General features: G+C 39.6%; 1 protein-coding gene across 2 annotated transcripts in view; it reads left to right on the forward strand.

Moving 5' to 3' along the window:
• Positions 1-3,286: 3,286 nt before the first annotated feature.
• The window catches only part of MARCHF1 (membrane associated ring-CH-type finger 1), an 853,816-nt gene continuing 839,961 nt past the window's right edge, over positions 3,287-17,141 (forward strand). Inside the window, exon 1 of one of the 2 annotated variants that reach the window (XM_053216753.1) lies at positions 3,287-4,126. The gene's annotated coding sequence lies outside the window, so the exon portion shown is untranslated. The remainder of the gene's footprint in view (positions 4,127-17,141) is intronic. The other variant, XM_053216752.1, reaches the window with a different exon arrangement.

Below are 17,141 nucleotides of genomic sequence, written 5' to 3' on the forward strand. Positions count from 1 at the left end.
GTAATTTTTTTTCTAAGAATTATAATCCTTTTTTTTCAATGTAACAATTAAATGTTTTGTTGTTGTTATTTATAGCCATCCATTTGGATAAAAATATCTTAAAATATTCAAACAGCATGATTTAAAAATTACAAATAAGGAAAAAAGAATGCATTAGAAGTGGGAAATGTCTGTGACACAGGCCAGCACCTTGGTAGATTAATACACACTTGGAAAGAAAGAAGATCTTGTAGAATGTAGTAAATTGACTTTGCTAAAATCGAGGGCCACAGTGAAGGTCCCAGCACAGTATTTTTAATATTCAAAAATAATAAAACTGACTACTTTTCCTTAGGACCTGTCAAGTTAAATTATGAGGGGGCAATAATTAAGCACGAACATTTATCTGGGATCAAAGAATTGCAGTTCAGGGTATACAGATTTGGGTAGCTACCCAAACAGTTTCCCACTAGGGAGCAAAAGAGATTGCTGATATATATAGTTTACAAAGAGTTTTTGATTAGTGTTGATGGCAGAAAAAAAAACTGTGACTGAAAGTAACTGGTTGCTAAGCAGTCTCTAAGTGTAGCAAGTTGCAGGTGTTTGGGCAGATTTCTTGGAACATTTGTGGTTTGGCCCCGTTCAAAAGTTCACGGTTCCACCCATGAAGATGTGTAAGGCCCATCTCCTTAACGGCCTCTTGGCTCCATTTTAAAGCCCCTTGATGTAAGTGACCTATTTTATTTCACCTGTCACAGACCAAATAAATTATCACATACGAATGCATTTCATTTTTCTTAAAGGAAGAGATAGAGGTTTTGCTTTTAGCCCTTTATAAAAGTGATAAAAAAAATGAGAGACACTTTTTCTGATCCTTTTGACTATTTGTCTAAGTGTCCCAGATCTGCTACCTCCCGATGCCCTTCTTGTCACCACACTTGTGTGTTAGTCCAGAGAATACTGAAGAACAGCAAGATAAACAAAGACAGTGAAGACAGATGGGAGTATCAGAGAAGCAATCTAGGAAGGAAGGTTTACAACTTGACCTTCTGAAATACTTAGAACAGCATCATTAGCAGTTCTAATTACTTTTTTTCCCCCAGCAATTAGATTGTTTGTCTATTCTCAAAGACGGTCATTGCTTACATTGCCAAATCCTTACCTTTTTTTTTCATCTATTTTCTTTCCTATTTTCCCTGATTATTAGAAATATTCATTATTTTGATACTTAAAAATACTCATTTCTAGAAGTTGTCCATACATTTTACATGTTCTTTTATACTTTGATTTGGAGGAAATGACAAGTGACTATCCTTAAAACCTTTTTCAAGGGGTGTCTGGGTAGCTTGGTCGGCTAAGAATCAGACTCTTGATTTAGACTCAGGTCATGTTCGCATGGTTCGTGGGATTGTGCACTGGGTGGGGCTCTGTGCTGATAGCACGGAGCCTGGTTGGGATTCTCTCCCTCCCTCTCTCTCAAAAATAAATAAACATTCAAAATAAAGTTCTTTTTCAACTCTTAAAAAACTAAGAACATCAACAAGATGCTAAATACATATTTATAATAGATATTTATAATATACAAGTGATACTTAAAATAATTTGAAGATAAATAAATGCAAGTTAACACTTTTAGATTTCGTATGCTATTTTCAAACTATGCCTCAGGGCCTTTTTGACATTTTATTTTTAAAAATAATTTCTGATCCTCTTTTTTCACACTTTGTTATCTTTTCCTAAGAAAAGTCCCAGTGAATTTCAAATGGATTTGCAAGCCTATTTAATACAGTAACTAGCCTTCAAGTTGTTATTATACTGAAGCTTTCTCTTTGTATTTACAGATTCAGGAGTTCCTAATTGTACTAAGTGTATCTAGTCTTTATACTTAAAAAAAAGTTTATTTGTTTATTTTGAGACAGAGAGTGAGAAAGAGAGAGAGAACAAGCAGGGGAGGGGCAGAGAGAGAGGGAGACAGAGAATCCCAAGCAGGCTCCACACTGTCAGCTCAGAGCCCAGTGGCGGAGGGTGGGAGGCAAACTGACGAGCCCTGAGATCGTGACTTGAGTGAGGTTAACCGACTGAGCCACCCAGGTGTCTCTAGTCTTTATACTTCTAAAGGGTGATGATGCCTTTATACTTCTAAAGGCAGAGTCTGTGTGTTGCTGAGGAAACACTCTCAGTTAATCCAGCCTAATCAGCACTGATTGTTAATGCTTCCCCAAGCAACGTTAGTTTCTTCCAGGGGTGATAGTAGCAGGTAATTCTGGGGACTTCAAGAGACTCCTTGATGAGTACAGACAGTTGTTGGGATCTGTTCTTTGAACAGCAACAATTTTTAACAGGAGACAACCCTGGATTGGTGGGGAACTGGGTCTCATATCTGGGGTGTGTGTGTGTTTCCATTAACAGTACTGAGGAGGCTGTTTGTTCCTCCAAGAAAACATCTATTGATATTTTAAAGAATATCAAGCAAAAATAAAGTTGGCATCACATCTTTTATGGCTTTTAGTGAACCTCTCGTGATTTAAATGTTTTCATCAGCGATGGCAATCCTTTGGGTGAGGCCGCGAAGAAGTCACCGCGAGTGTCCAATAGTATTTGGTGAGGAGGAAGTGAGGGAAAACTAAGGCCACGGGTGATTTTCTGTTATTCTTCTTCTCAAGGGAGTGATGGTCTTTTCCTTGTCAGTTTCACAGGTCGCCGTGACCCCCCTCATTTCCGGATGTTTTGTTTCAGATTCTCTCGCCCATAAGCAGTATGAGTCTTTCTTCATCCTCTTAGCTGCTAGTCACTGAGGTTGCCAGGGGCCAGACACCCTAAACTCTGAGGCTGCAGTTCTGGAGTCCAAGGGGTTCTAGGCCTTCTCCTGGCTGTACCATAGGAGTCCAGCGCCGTGCTGGGGCGCTACAGCGGCCAAGAAGCCAAAATAAACTTTCTCCTTACCCTTGGAATTCGCCGTCAGTCTAAACACTGAGTTAGGAGTCTTTGCAGCAGAGCCCGCACTTTTCGTCCTGGGCTTCATCCCCACCACGCCCACCCCGCTCTTCCACACCCTCGGAACCACCTTTCTGCAGACCCCTCCTCATCCGGGCCTGGACTCCAGTTATACTGGCCAGGCCGGTTGTGGGTACGCCTAAAGGTTCTGCCGCCGCCTCCGCCCGCGCTGCGTTCCCCGCGTGAGCGCTGGATTATTCTAGTCTTTGAGCATGGCAGATTTCCACCGGATGACATCATGGGAGCCGAGTGAGTGCCGGCTCCGAGAGGGGGACGGAGAAGGGGAGGGGGAGGAGAGGAGGGGAGAGGGCTGGGAAGCGGCGCCAGAGCCGGGTGTACGTCCGCAAGCTGGGGAGGAGCGCTCCGCCCGCTACTGACAAAGGATGGGAGGATGCCTGCGCCGCGGGATGCTCCTTGCGCTCCGCCGCGCGGCCGCCTGAGCGACTTCGCCCTCCGCCGGTGAGTGATTGCAAAGATTGTTCAATCCGCCTCGCTGCGAGCCCGTACCCTCCTCGGCTCCCCGTCCCGGTCGTCTGTGTCCCTGACCCCGAGCGGGGCTTGGCACAGCACCAGGCTGGGAGCATTGGCAGCAGGTGACTTTGCCCGGTGGGTCCGCGAAGCAGCCGAGGCTCCTGGCTGGGGTGCGTGGTGGGTGCTGGGACCCAACTCCCAGGCGGCGGGCTCGCCTGCGGGCGCCGCTCGGGTGAGTGGAGACCGTGCCAGCCGGCGGCCCGGGGGTAGTAGTTACCTCCGCTGGTCCGCCAGCGCCCGCCCTGCGCGCTAGCCTTTTCTGGTGGCTCCCCAGTGCGCGGCGCGCTGTTTACACCAGCTTCGTACTAGTCAGCGAACCGCACCCCTCGGAAAGCGCGGAATCGATGACGGCCACTTTACAGGCTCACGAGCTTCCAGTGTGGGCTTGAGGGGGGCGGGCACCGATCACCCCAGGGCGGGCGCACGCCCAGGACCACTGAGGGCAGCCTTTGTCTTGGGTGTAGCGCTAATGCACTCAAATCTGAGTCAGGCTCTCCGCAACTGTCGAGTCGGATCCGGGTCCCCGGCACCCACCCGCCTGGGCGAGGGATGCCATTGTGTTCCTGCGGCAGGCGGGACTGAGAGCTGGGACTTGAGACACCAGAAGTGTCCTGCGCCCACGGTAAGTGTCGCAGTTAGGTGCAGGGCGAGCTTCTTAAGCTCCTGGAAGTGAAGTGACTAATTGAGGCCGAGTGACGCCCAAGTTCTGTCCCCTAGTGGTGTGAGTCAAAGAGCAAACTTAGGGAGACGCACTCTAGCTTTCTTTTTTTTTTCTGGTTTCTGACGCGCTTATTGTGAGCATTATTTGCGGCAGGTGGATGGAATTAGAAGCAGGTTCAGGATACAGTTAGGGAGATCCACGCCTTCCTGGCAATCCCTTTTGTTGTTCAGTAATTTCGGAAGAGGTTTTCTTGCTAAATGTGTTCGAGATTTGTCCTGTTACAGAGTTTTGAGGGCTTAAAGGGAAAAGATTCGGAACCTGCTCAGGTGTCTTAGAGTTGTGCTGCGTGTTAAGTGCTAAGAAAGCCAAGATAGCAATACCCACGCCTCCTCGCTGCCTGCAGGTTTGACACACGTTTTATCGATGAATTCCTTCTGTTTGGGAAGAGTCCCAATTTTCAGATCACAGAGAATTGGCGATACCTATTGGAATATTTGATTTTGATATCACTTTATTTCCAGAAGTAACACATTGTTAAAAAGGTGGAAGTAATGAAAGTTTGTTACTTTGGGGTTCGGTTACTTTCTTTTGGAGTTTCATTCATGGCAATCTAAAATATTTAAAATTTTAAGAGCTGTTTTATTTTCATGGATTTACTGTATAATGATCCCCGAATATCAAGGAGATTCTTGTATGCAAGTTTGATATTCCAGTATCTAACATAATGGTAGGGTGTAAGAAAGTAACAACCTCAGTTATAATTCAAAGAGTAATTTCATTTTCCTTTTCTTAAAAAGGGTTACTGGTTTTCCTTTAGACTGTTTCTTTTTCTTTAAAGATAGATGATCCAAGTGAAGCTTTTTAAAAACAGAAGTATAAAAGTGTAAAAGACCAGTGATTGCCCTTCTGATAAAGTTTGAAGTCTTTTTAGAACAGACATGATAGAAAATTATTTGAATTAAAACACGTGTTGGAAGTGATAAAGGAGCTAACTGGGTGAAATGATGGAAGGAGATTTTACTAAATATAAATGGTGAGACTAAGAATTTCACATCAGTTTTGCTTTTGGAAAAGTGCACTGTGTGGCTTTTCCAGTCTTCTCTTGGGAAGTGCATAATTAAATCTTTGATTATGTGGTATTATGTTGCGAGACCAATGATACGAGCTTACCTGTACCCAGGACTTTGGGGTTAGTGGCAACGTTTTCTCCTGTGATTCAAAAATAATTTTTATTTCATTATTTGTTTCCTGACTTATAAAGGGCTCCACCTGTTTCCTTAAAAGTTTCTTTCTTTTTAACTTTATTGTACTTGTCTCCTTATAGTAAAAGTTAAGGAGCTTTACATGAAGGTTCTTAGAGAGCCCGTTGCTCATGTTGGCTGCTTTTCTTACATATTATAGTGACAACATCTCTTTTTGAAACTAGCCCTGTGAGCATACAGGCTGATGATGTGCTTATGTGATGGGGTACACCCAACATAAAAAATATACGTATGTATAAAATATATATAGTCCCAGTCAGACAGTCAGCAAGTAATAATCATAAGCAGGAGGTATATGGTATTTGGCTAGTGATTTTTTGGCAAATGACATTTCCTTTAACAATAGAATGTGTTACTCCCTTTATGAGGTAAGTAAAATTCCCCATTAAAGATAGGTTATGTTTTATGTTTGAAATCTTTTGTTTTAAAAATATCCAAGAAGGTACAAAAAATGATCTTCACTACACATACACTAGAGTATGTGAGGAAAGTTCTCAAAGTATGAACATCTTATAAATATATATATATATATATGATTTTGTATATTTAATAGGCAGTACAGTATTATTTTAAAAACATGAAGTAAAAGAATGTCCCTGAATTAGAGAATATTATCACGATGTTCTTTAATGTATTCACAAATATTTTGGCTATTTTGTTATGCAAGGATGCTTAACAGGAAAAGATGAGAGGAAGTTGCATTATCAGACAAAAGCAAAACTATAGTATATTGCTTGGAGTAGGCAATAGTGATGTTTTCAAGATTGTAGAAAAGAGCATGATGTCAGAATACTGGAGGATTTCTAAGAAAAAAATTATGTAGGAGGAATAAGTTTATATTATTTGGTGGCCTCTTGTTTTCCCTGTTCCAGCTGTTGGATTTGAACGGATACTGTAGAATCTCTGTAATACAGTGAAACTCTCTGCCTTCCTTGAGGCAACATTATATCTTGAACTCCATCAGAGATTGTCTTATGAGCTTTTCTATAGTGTTTTTCAAATACTAGTTAAAGGATGTTTTATGCATCACAAGACATTGTGGTGTTAACTCTTGCATAGGTCTTTGATAAAGAAATTGGTCAGTAAAACGTCTTTGGCTGAAAAGTTTTGGTGTCTCTGCTTCTTCTGGAAATTGAAAGTTAAGAGTGAAAGTCAACAGTTATGAAACAGTAGAAAATATTCAGGAGTGTCATAATATCTTATTCGCTGGGTTAAAATAACATAGGTAATGGAGTTTTTAAAAACAAAATTAAAGAACATTTGAGACAAATTCTCCAGAAGCCCAAATCATCCCCTTGTTTGTTATGTATTATGCCACTTAATGGACCTCTATAATACTATTATTTTATTTTTAGTTTTTTAGAAGATTTTATTTTTAAGTAATCTCCGCAGCCAATGTGGGACTAGAATTTACAGCCCTGAGATCAAGAGTTGGGTGCTCTACGGACTGATCCAGCCAGGTGCCCCTATATTTATTTTCTACTTCCCAGTGTGTCAGAGTGATAAAAGCTGGGTAGGAAGGAAATGCATGTTCTAGTTTTGACTTTGTCATGTAATTGAGGACAGGCTTCTGAATCTCTTGAGCATTAGTTTCACTTTCCATAAAATAAAGATGATAACATCTGCCCTGCATTTCTCACAGGGGTGGTCCACCCAGTAAATGAGCTGATGTGCAAAAGTGATTTCCAAAAAACAGGAAGAACTGTGCAACAAATACTACCTCATTACTTAACTTTGTAACTTCTAGATTATTTTCAGTTAAAGAGGTAAACTTATATAGGGGCTCCTGGTTGGCTCAGTCAGTTGAGTGTCTGACTTCAGCTCAGATCATGATCTCCTGGTTTGTGAATTTGAGCCCCATGTAGGGCTCTGTGCTGAGAGCTCAGAGCCTGGAGCCTGCTTCAGATTCTGTGTCTCCCTCTCTCCGCCCCTTCCTCCCTCCCCATCTCTGTCTGTCTGTCTCTAGTGCGCACACTCTCTCTCTCAAAAATAAATAAACATAAAAAAAATAAAAAAAATAAAAAAAGAAGTAAACTTATATAGAGGTGAATCTATATAGTTTGTGATTTCTATTTTAAACATCTGGTATTTTTAATTAGCTGCATTCTCGGCAATTCCTGTATTACAGTTTATCATAAAACTTGCTAAGTAGGTTGTTATATATCTTTTAATTGCAAGTTTGCTGGCAACAAATTCTCTCATTTTTTGTGTGTCTGAAAATATTTTTATACAGCTTTTATTTTTATAAAGAATATGTAAACCGGGAATAGAATTTTTGTTTGGCAGTCATTTCCTGTGAACACTTGAAGTAGTTATTCTCCTGACTTGGGCTTCCATCAGACCTGTCAGTCTTGTTGTTTTGCAGGTCATGTGTCTTTGTCTCTGGCTGATTTTAAGATTCTTCATTTGTCTTTAGTTTTTTTCAGTCCTTCAATGATGTTAGTAGGTATGGTTTTCTTTTTGTTTATCCTCTTTAGAGTTTGTAGTGGTTTCTGAATTTGTGGATTGATGTGTTTCATCAGATGAAATTCATTGATGAGTTCATGAAAAAAATAGTTCTACTCCATTCTGTTTCTTTTCTTTTTTTCTGAGATCTCAGTTGTATGTTTAGTACACGGTTTCACTGTGCCCAGCATGCTCTTACACTTGTTTCACTGTTTTCTACTCTTTCTTTCTATGTTTGTGTGGATATTTTCCTTTGATCTTTTATTCCAGTTTACTAGCCTTCTCTCCTTCACTATGGCTGTTATGCTTTCAAGCTCATCTATGAGTTATTTATTACTCTACTTAGTGTATTTTTTTGGTTTTCAATGTCATTTCATTCTTTGCTATAGATACCAATGAATCTATTTTTCCACCTTTTCCTCTGTTACTTTGAGCATATTAATCAAGATCATTTGAAAGTTTTTGTTAGTTAACACCAATAAATGGATTACTGTAGAACTTTTCTTCAGTGTCTGTCTTTACTCTTGATTTTAGTAATTGTGTATAAAAATTCTAGAAGCTCCAGATGATTTATCCAGGTCCAAAGAATTGTCGGCACTCCTGCTAGGTGAATGAATTAGAGAGGTTGCCAGTCCTTATAATCCGATCAGTGACTGAGCTAACTCAGGTACTAATAGTCTTTATCCCTTGCGGGGGAACCTAGCTGCCAAGGCATAGATATTTAGAGCATCCACTGGTGCATTCACAAGTACTAAACACAATTCGGGGCAGTACTTCTGAGAATCCTGCTCTTCTTTTCAGAAGCGTTCTTCTTAGTCCTTTAGCATCGTATACATAGCTTCACATGTCAGCAGACGTCATGTGGCTAAAACCACGCATGTGTCAGCTTGATGCTTCATCATTTATTTCTCACTGGCATCTTGGTCCCTCCTGTACCTATTTTTTTTTTTTTTTTATCTCCAGCCCCATACGACTGCCAGAATTTCTGCTGGATTCCCTACCCTGTTTCAGTGATCCCCTGCTCATACTCTCAGCCTCTTGGTATTTGTCTAGATTGGCAAATGCTCCCACTCATCATCCCAGGGGATAAAAACACCATTAAAATTCAGCTTACCTCTTTGATGCTTCTTCCATCTGAAATCTTGAAGCTAGTAAATTCGAATTCATGGTAACTAAATATAACAAATTGGCAAAACTTTTCTTTCTCTTGGGAGTGCTATATGCACACAACAAACACACACATGTGTGTATATATAAAACCCACTTTTTTTTCTGAACAAAGGAACCCCATGATACATGAATCATCCTAACTTGCAAATAAATTCCACATATAGGGAGTGGATAACGTGGAAAGTCTGGAGCTCCCCTCTTTCTAGAAACAACTATCTTTTGTTTTTCAACTTGTTACTCAGACAAGCAACTGATACAGACTGATGTCTTGTCACTTGCATATAATAAAGTTAATAAGTTAAATGTGTATAACTTCTTTTCTTTTTGGTATATAGATGAATGTACCAATACCAAGAATATATTTCTTCCAGAAGATATGTTGCAAAGGTTGGTTAGTAGTTTCAGAAATAATATCTTTAACAATACACTTCAAGTATGACCTAAATTAACTACACTTCTGTGGATTGACCTAGAATTTTTGTTGAACCTGTCTAGTGATGGATAGATACTCAAAGTGAACTAAAATATGTAATTCCATTTCTAAGTGATTATAAAAGTTTCTTAATATTTATTTTTGAGAGAGAGAGAGAGAGACAGAGCATGAGCAGGGTAGGGGCAGAGAGAGAAGGAGACACAGAATCCAAAGCAGGCTCCAGGCTCTGAGCTGTCAGCACAGGGCCCGATGCAGGGCTCAGACTCATGAACCATTAGATCATAACCTGAGCCAAAGTCAGATGCCTAACCAACTGAGCTGCCCAGGCGCCCCTTAAGTGATTATAAATTCAGGATAATTTCAGGAGTAGAATTTAGTGATTCATCACTTACCTATAACACCCAGTGCTCATCCCAACAAGTGTCCTCCTTAATGCTCATTGCCCATTTAGTCCCATCCCCCATCCCAAACCCCTCCAGCAACCCTTAGTTTGTTCTCTGTATTTAAGAGTCTCTTATGGTTTGTCTACCTCTCTGTTTTTATATTATTTTTGCTTTCCTTCCCTTATGTTCATCTGTTTCATATCTTAAATTACACCTGTGAGTGAAATCATGATATTTGTATTTCTCTTACCGGCTTATTTCACTTAACATAATACACTGTAGTTCCATCCACATTGTTGCAAATGGAAAAATTTCATTCTTTTTGATCACCAAGTAATATTCCATTACACACACACACACGCACACGCGCACACACACACACACACACACACCATATTTTCTTTATTCATCAGTCAATGGACATTTGGGCTCTTTCCATAATTTGGCTAATGTCGATAGTGCTGCTATAAACATTGGGGAGCATGTGCCCATACAAATCAGCACTCCTGTATTCTCTGGATGAATACCTATAATGCAATTGCTGGATTGTAGGATAGTTCTATTTTTAATTTTTTGAAGAACCTCCGTACTGTTCTCCAGAGTGGCTACACCAGTTTGGCATTCCCACTATCAGTGTAAAAGAGATCCTCTATTTTCCACATCCTCACCAACATCTGTTGTTGCCTGAGTTGTTAATGTGAGCCATTCTGGCAGGTGTGAGGTGGTATCTCATTGTGGTTTTGATTTGTATTTCCCTGATATTGAGTGAAGTTGAGCATTTTTGCATGTGTCTGTTAGCCATTTGGATGTCTTCTTTGGAAAAATGTCTATGTCTTTTGCCCATTTCTTCCCTGGATTATTTGGTTTTTGGGTGTTGAGTTTGATAAGTTCTTTATAGATTTTGGATACCAATCCTTCATCTGATGTGTCATTTGCAGATATCTTCCCCAATTCCGTCAGATGCCTTTTAGTTTTGCTGATTGTTTCCTTTGCTGTGCAGAAGCTTTTTATTTTGATGAGGTCCCAATAGTTCATTTTTGCTTTTGTTTCCCTTGCCTCTGGAGACATGTCAACTAAGAAGTTGCTGCGGCTGAGGCCAAAGAGGTTGTTGCCTGTTTAGTCCTCTAGGATTTTGATGGGTTCCTGTCTTATGTTTAGATCTTTTATCCATTTTCGATTTATTTTTGTGTATGGAGTAATAAAGTGGTCCAGGTTCTGTCTTCTGCATGTCATTGTCCAGTTTTCCAAAACCATTTGCTGAAGAGACTCTTTTTTTTTTTTTTAAATGTTTATTTTTGAGAGAGACAGAGACAGAATGCGAGTGGTTAGAGGCAGAGAGAGAGGGAGACACAGAAGCAGAAGCAGGTGCCAGGCTCTGAGCTGTTAGCACAGAACCCGACACGGGGCTCGAACTCAGGAGCCATGAGATCATGACCTGAGCTGAAGTCGGACGCTCAACCGACTGAGCCGCCCAGGCGCCCTGAGACTTTTTTTGATTGGATATTATTTCCCACTTTGTCAAAGATTACTTGGCCATACGTTTGTGGGTCCATTTCTGGGTTCTCTGTTCTGTTCCATTGATCTATGTGTCTATTTTTATCCCAGTACCATACTGTCATGATGATTACAGCTTTGTAATACAGTTTCAAGTCGAGAATTGTGATGCCTCCTGCTTTGGTTTTATTTTTCAGGATTGCTTTGGGTATTCAGGGTTTTTTTTGGTTCTATACAAATTTTAGCATTGTTTGTTCTATCTCTGTGGAGAATGCTGGTGTTATCTGGATAGCGGTTGCATTGACTGTGTAGATTACTTTGGGTAGTGTTGACATTTTAATAATATTTGTTCTTCCAATCCATGAGCCTGGAATGTTTTTCCATTTTTTTGTGTCTTCTTTAATTTCTTTCATAAGCTTTCTACAGTTTTTAGTGTATACATTTTTCACCTCTTTAGTTAGATTTATTCCTAGGTATTTTATGGTTTTTGGTGCAATTGTAAATGGGATTGATTCCTTGATTTCTCTTTCTGCTGCTTTATGGTGTATAGAAATGCGACCCATTTTTTGTACATTGATCTTATATCCTGCACCTTTCCTGAATTCATGTATTAGTTTCAGCAGTTTTTTGATAGGGTCTTTTGGGTTTTCCATGTAGAGTATCATGTCATCTGTGAAGAGTGAAAGTTTGACTTTTTCCTTGCCAATTTGGATGCCTTTAATTTCTTCATGTTGTCTGATTGCTGAGGCTAGGACTTCCAACACTGTGTTGAACAACAGTGGTGAGAGTGCACATCCTTGTCATGTTCCTGACCTTAGGGGGAAAGCTCTCAGTTTTTCCTCATTGAGGATGATATTAGTGGTCGGTCTTTCATGGTCTTATGATCTTGAGAAACCACGGAGTTTTGAGACACAACCAAATTGTTCAAAATGCCTGGAATGGGTTCTTTCCCTCCCATCCTTCCTTTCAGTGCATTAAGGTACATTAGGAAACTCACTGAGGCTTGGTAAGAATGATAAATTAGGGACTGTGGTGTTCCTTGCTTGTTATTTGATGCTGACTCTCTGATGAGCAATGCCCTGATGCTCATACTGTGTGTCACATGCCTCTTGGAGTCTGATGTGTATCCTTTCAGTCTCACTTCCATTTCAGCCTCACTTCCAGGTCTTCCTGTGACTGTGGCAAACATTTTTGGCAGGCTGTGCCTCAGTTGTGTTGACTTCTTCTCACCTTGAACTTATGCAGAGTATCTTTTAACTGCTGCTCTATGATTTGACCAGCATGTCTTATATATCCCTTTGCCCCTAAAAGTGCAGCCTAGAAGTGGGGGAGAAGCTAATACCACTAGGAGAATCCCTCAATCAGTGGGAATAGTTGGGCAGTTCTGAGAGAGAAAGGCTTTCTGTAGTTCCTCCTGAGGGTCCAGGTTGAGTGGAACCTCATTTGGCCATGGTGACAACCCAACTCCATACTCTTATATTGGCTTTTATTTCCTATTTCACTTTACCTGGTGCTTCATTCTTACCATCTGGGATCACCTTCTGGTATTTGCACATTTTTTTTTCAACGTTTATTTATTTTTGGGACAGAGAGAGACAGAGCATGAACGGGGGAGGGGCAGAGAGAGAGGGAGACACAGAATCAGAAACAGGCTCCAGGCTCTGAGCCATCAGCCCAGAGCCCGACGTGGGGCTCGAACTCCCGGACCGTGAGATCGTGACCTGGCTGAAGTCGGATGCTTAACCGACTGTGCCACCCAGGCGCCCCATCACATTTTTTTTTTAACTAAAATTTTTAAATTTTATTTTAGAGAAAGGGAGAGCAAGAGTGAGAGAGTGAGCATGCAAGCAGGGGAGAGGGACAGAGGAAGAGAGAGAATGAATCTTAAGAAGGCTCCATGCTGAGCATAGGGTTTGATCCCACAGCCCTGGGAAAAGTTACGTGAAAAGTTGGATGCTCAACCAACTGAGTCACCCAGGCATCCCTGCACATAAGTTTCTATTTCACATTATTCTTTTGAAGGGAACTTGGCCTAAGATACATGGTAAATTAGGTTTTTTTTTCTGTAGAAGAAAATGAAAAACAAACAAAAAAACAAAACAAAACAAGAAAGAACAAGAATCAGGACTAAGCCAATTCTATTTATAGTGAGAGAAATTGTAAGGAAAAAGCTAAAACAATGTATTTTTCAAAGGTGTTTTATTTATAAAGTCGTCATCTTTCAGGTCACCAAATGAGGCTATTTAAAGAATTCTTCTAGTAACTATAAGGTCATCTGTTGACCTAATCAATCCCCCCTTCCCCCACTTTTTGTTTTACTTCCCTTTGATATGTATGCCCTGGCTAGGTCCTGGTGGCAAAATGAGTAACAAAATGTGGCACAATTACTGCCTCTCTTGGAAAGTTTTATTTCAGTGAAATTAATTAACCACACAAATGAACACACACATGCCGGAGTGAATGCACTGATGAACAAGTACACACTGGTGAGAAAGCCTGTTATAGGGGTTTGACTTAGCAAGGGAGACCTGGGCAAGCCTCTTTGAGAAGGTGACATGAGCTGACATCGATCAAAAGGATGAAAACGAGTTAATTAGAGAAGGAAAGAGTTTTCAAACAGAGGGACAATGAAGTGTGCGCAAGCCCTATTGTTGGGAAAGCTTGGCAGTTTCTAAGGAGTCACAGCCCGAAGGAGGAGATGTGACAAGTAGGAGGGACTGTCACAAAATGCTTTGAATATTAAAGAATGAAGTGTGTATGCATGAGTGTATGTGATTGTGTATGTGTGATGGTGACAGTAAGGAGGGGCCTCATGAATAAACCAGATGACATTTGAGCAAAAAACAAATGTGTGAAACATCTGGGGAGAATATTGTATGATATATGCAGACTAACAAATACTTAAAGTTATGAACATTTAAAAGTGTGAGAATTGTAGGAATGGATAATTTTGAAGTTAATGCATTTCTAAATAAATAGAGTTGAAAGAAAAGGGATATTTATTAATTTATTCAATTTATTTGTCCGACCTCATGGGGATACCTTAAGAACTGTCTATGAGGCTTTTAAAATTCTTTACATCTAAGGAGTTTTACAGTGTTACAAAAATTTATGTATTTTTATTAGTTACCTGTTTTTAAGGTGGTAGAATTGTAGATAGACTTTCTCTTTTTTTAATTTTTAAAAAATGTTTATTTATTTTTGAGAGTATTTATTTATTTTTGAGAGAGAGAGAGAGACAGAGTATGAGCAGGGGAGGGGCAGAGAGAGAGGAGACACAGAATCTGAAGCAGGCTCCAGGTTCTGAGCTGTCGGCACAGAGCCCGATGTGGGACTCGAACCCATGAACAGCGAGATCATGCCCTGAGCTGAAGTCGGATGCCCAACCGACTGAGCACCCAAGTGCCCCTAGACTTTTCTCTTTTAAAAGCATTTCAACTAAACTTTTACTTGAGATTGATTTTAATAGTGTAGCACACAAAGAGTGTATATAGATGCTGCTGAAGTATGGTGCATAGCCACATTTAATTACTCAGTCCCAGAAGAGTTCATGTACTTAAGTTTTAATATAGTTAAATTGCCTAAGTACTCACAAGTTTGGATTCTGCTTTTGCTAATTTCTCCCAGATTTGAAATGTAAGAAACTAGAGACAAATTACTTTCCACCTAGAACTATATTTCCTTTGATATTTCTTAGCAATTTTGCCTTAATGGAACCCAAAGTTGTATTTAAGACACGGTGTGAAATGACCCTCTAAGATTTAGCATAATATGTATAATGGTCTTGCCAGCAATACTCCCTCTTTCATGAGATAGCTTGGTTTATCTTTATAGGTTACTTTTAAACTTAATCTTTTATGAAATCTCTTAAGTCTATTATTTTAAAAATATTTAGTAAGTACATGGGAAAACATGTATTTATTCAGTAATTACTACATGAAACAAAGATTTGTGCCATGAACAATGAGAGGGAATTAGAAGTGGGGGGAATTAATTGGGCAGATTATTAGGATGTTGAATAACAAGTATCAAAGGTAAAGTCTGAGACATTTAAAAAAAATGTTTATTTATTTTGAGATAGAGACAGGGCAAGCCGGGGAAGGGAGAAGAGAGAGTAAGATGCAATCCCAAGCAGGCTCCATACTGTCAGCGCAGAGCCTGATGTGAGGCTCAGTCTCATGAACAGCGAGATTCTGACCTGAGCTGAAGAAAATCAAGAGACAGACGCTTAACGGCTTAACCGACTGAGCACCCAAGTGCCCCTGAGACTTTTTGATTTGTTCCTTACAACATTCACGTTAGAGGATAACCACCCTTAGGCTCTGAAAAGCAGAATCATTAAACTTCCTTAGCTTTTGTAGACCAAAATTAAGAAAAGAATCTTAAAAGCAGTGGTAATAGACACTATTTCCGTGGACTTTTGTTATGAGGATGAGCCATAGTTACCAATTTATAGATATTGTTAAAAATGATGCAAAAGGTGTTACAATTTTTTCAACACAGTACCCAGTAACCCAGAAAGGCCAAAAATATATTTTGGGGACATGTAAAGGAATCTTTGTGTTAGAAGTCTAATTACACAAATCTGTTTTTCTTTAAATAATAAAAGTAAGTGTTTCAAAATGTTGATAGTGGTCCTGGGACTGTGGTTAGTTTTTTACCCTACTTCTCCTTATTTTCCAAATAATTTTTCATAAGTATGATTTCTTTTGACAAAAAAAGTTAGATACTTCTTGAATGGAAAAAAAAAGATGAAGCAAAACTTGAAAGTGATAGCTTCTGTTAAATCTGAATAGTTCTCTTGTGGGTGTTGGTTATTTTTTAATACTTTTGCATTTATCTGTATATCTTTTATGATAAAATTACATATAGAGAAAAATGATGTGAAAAAAATCTTCTATTTCATGCTAAGTTACACTCTATGGAGATACATCTAGTGCAGAAACTTCTTTGAATAATTTGCCTCTCAACAGTATGAGAGACAACTCTTACTGGGATCTAAGAATTTTTTTTTCATTGAAGTTGCATTAATTTCAGGTGTACAGCATAGTGATTAGACAACTATAATTATGCTCTGCTCACCAAAAATGTAGCTACCATCTGTCACTATACAACACTGTTACAGTACCATCAACTATATTCCTTATGCCGTGCCTTTTATTCCCAGGGACATTCATTCCATAACTGGAAGCCTGTGACTCTCACTTTGCTTCACCCATTTTGCCCATCCCCCCAACAACTATCAGTTTGTTCTCTGTATTTATGGGTCTGTTTCTGCTTTTTGTTTGTTTTGTTTTGTAGATTCCACATACAAGTGAAATCATATGGCCTTTATCTTTCTTTATCTGACTAATTTCACTTGACATAATACCCTCCAAGTTCATTCATACTTTCACAAATGGCAAGATCTCATTCTTTTTTTATGACTAACATTTCAGTGTGTGTGTATGTGTGTGTGTGTGTGTGTGTGTGTATCACATTTTCTCTGTACTTGATCTGTCGATGGGCACTTGGATTGCTTCCATATCTTGAGTATTGTGAATAGTGCTGCAGTAAATATAGAGGTGCATATATCTTTTTGAATTAGTGTTTTTTGTTTTCTTTGAGTAATGTTTGTTTTAAATAAACCCAATAGTGGAATCACTGGATCATATGATATTTCTGTTACTAATTTTGAGGAACCTTGATACTATTTTCTACAGTGACTGCAGCAGTTCACATTCTCACGAGCAATGCATGAGGTTTCCTTTTTCTTCACATTCTCACTTTCTTGTCTTTTTGCATCTAGT

This window comes from Acinonyx jubatus, chromosome B1 (genome assembly GCF_027475565.1).
Source record: "Acinonyx jubatus isolate Ajub_Pintada_27869175 chromosome B1, VMU_Ajub_asm_v1.0, whole genome shotgun sequence".
Classification (NCBI taxonomy): Eukaryota; Metazoa; Chordata; class Mammalia; order Carnivora; family Felidae; genus Acinonyx; species Acinonyx jubatus.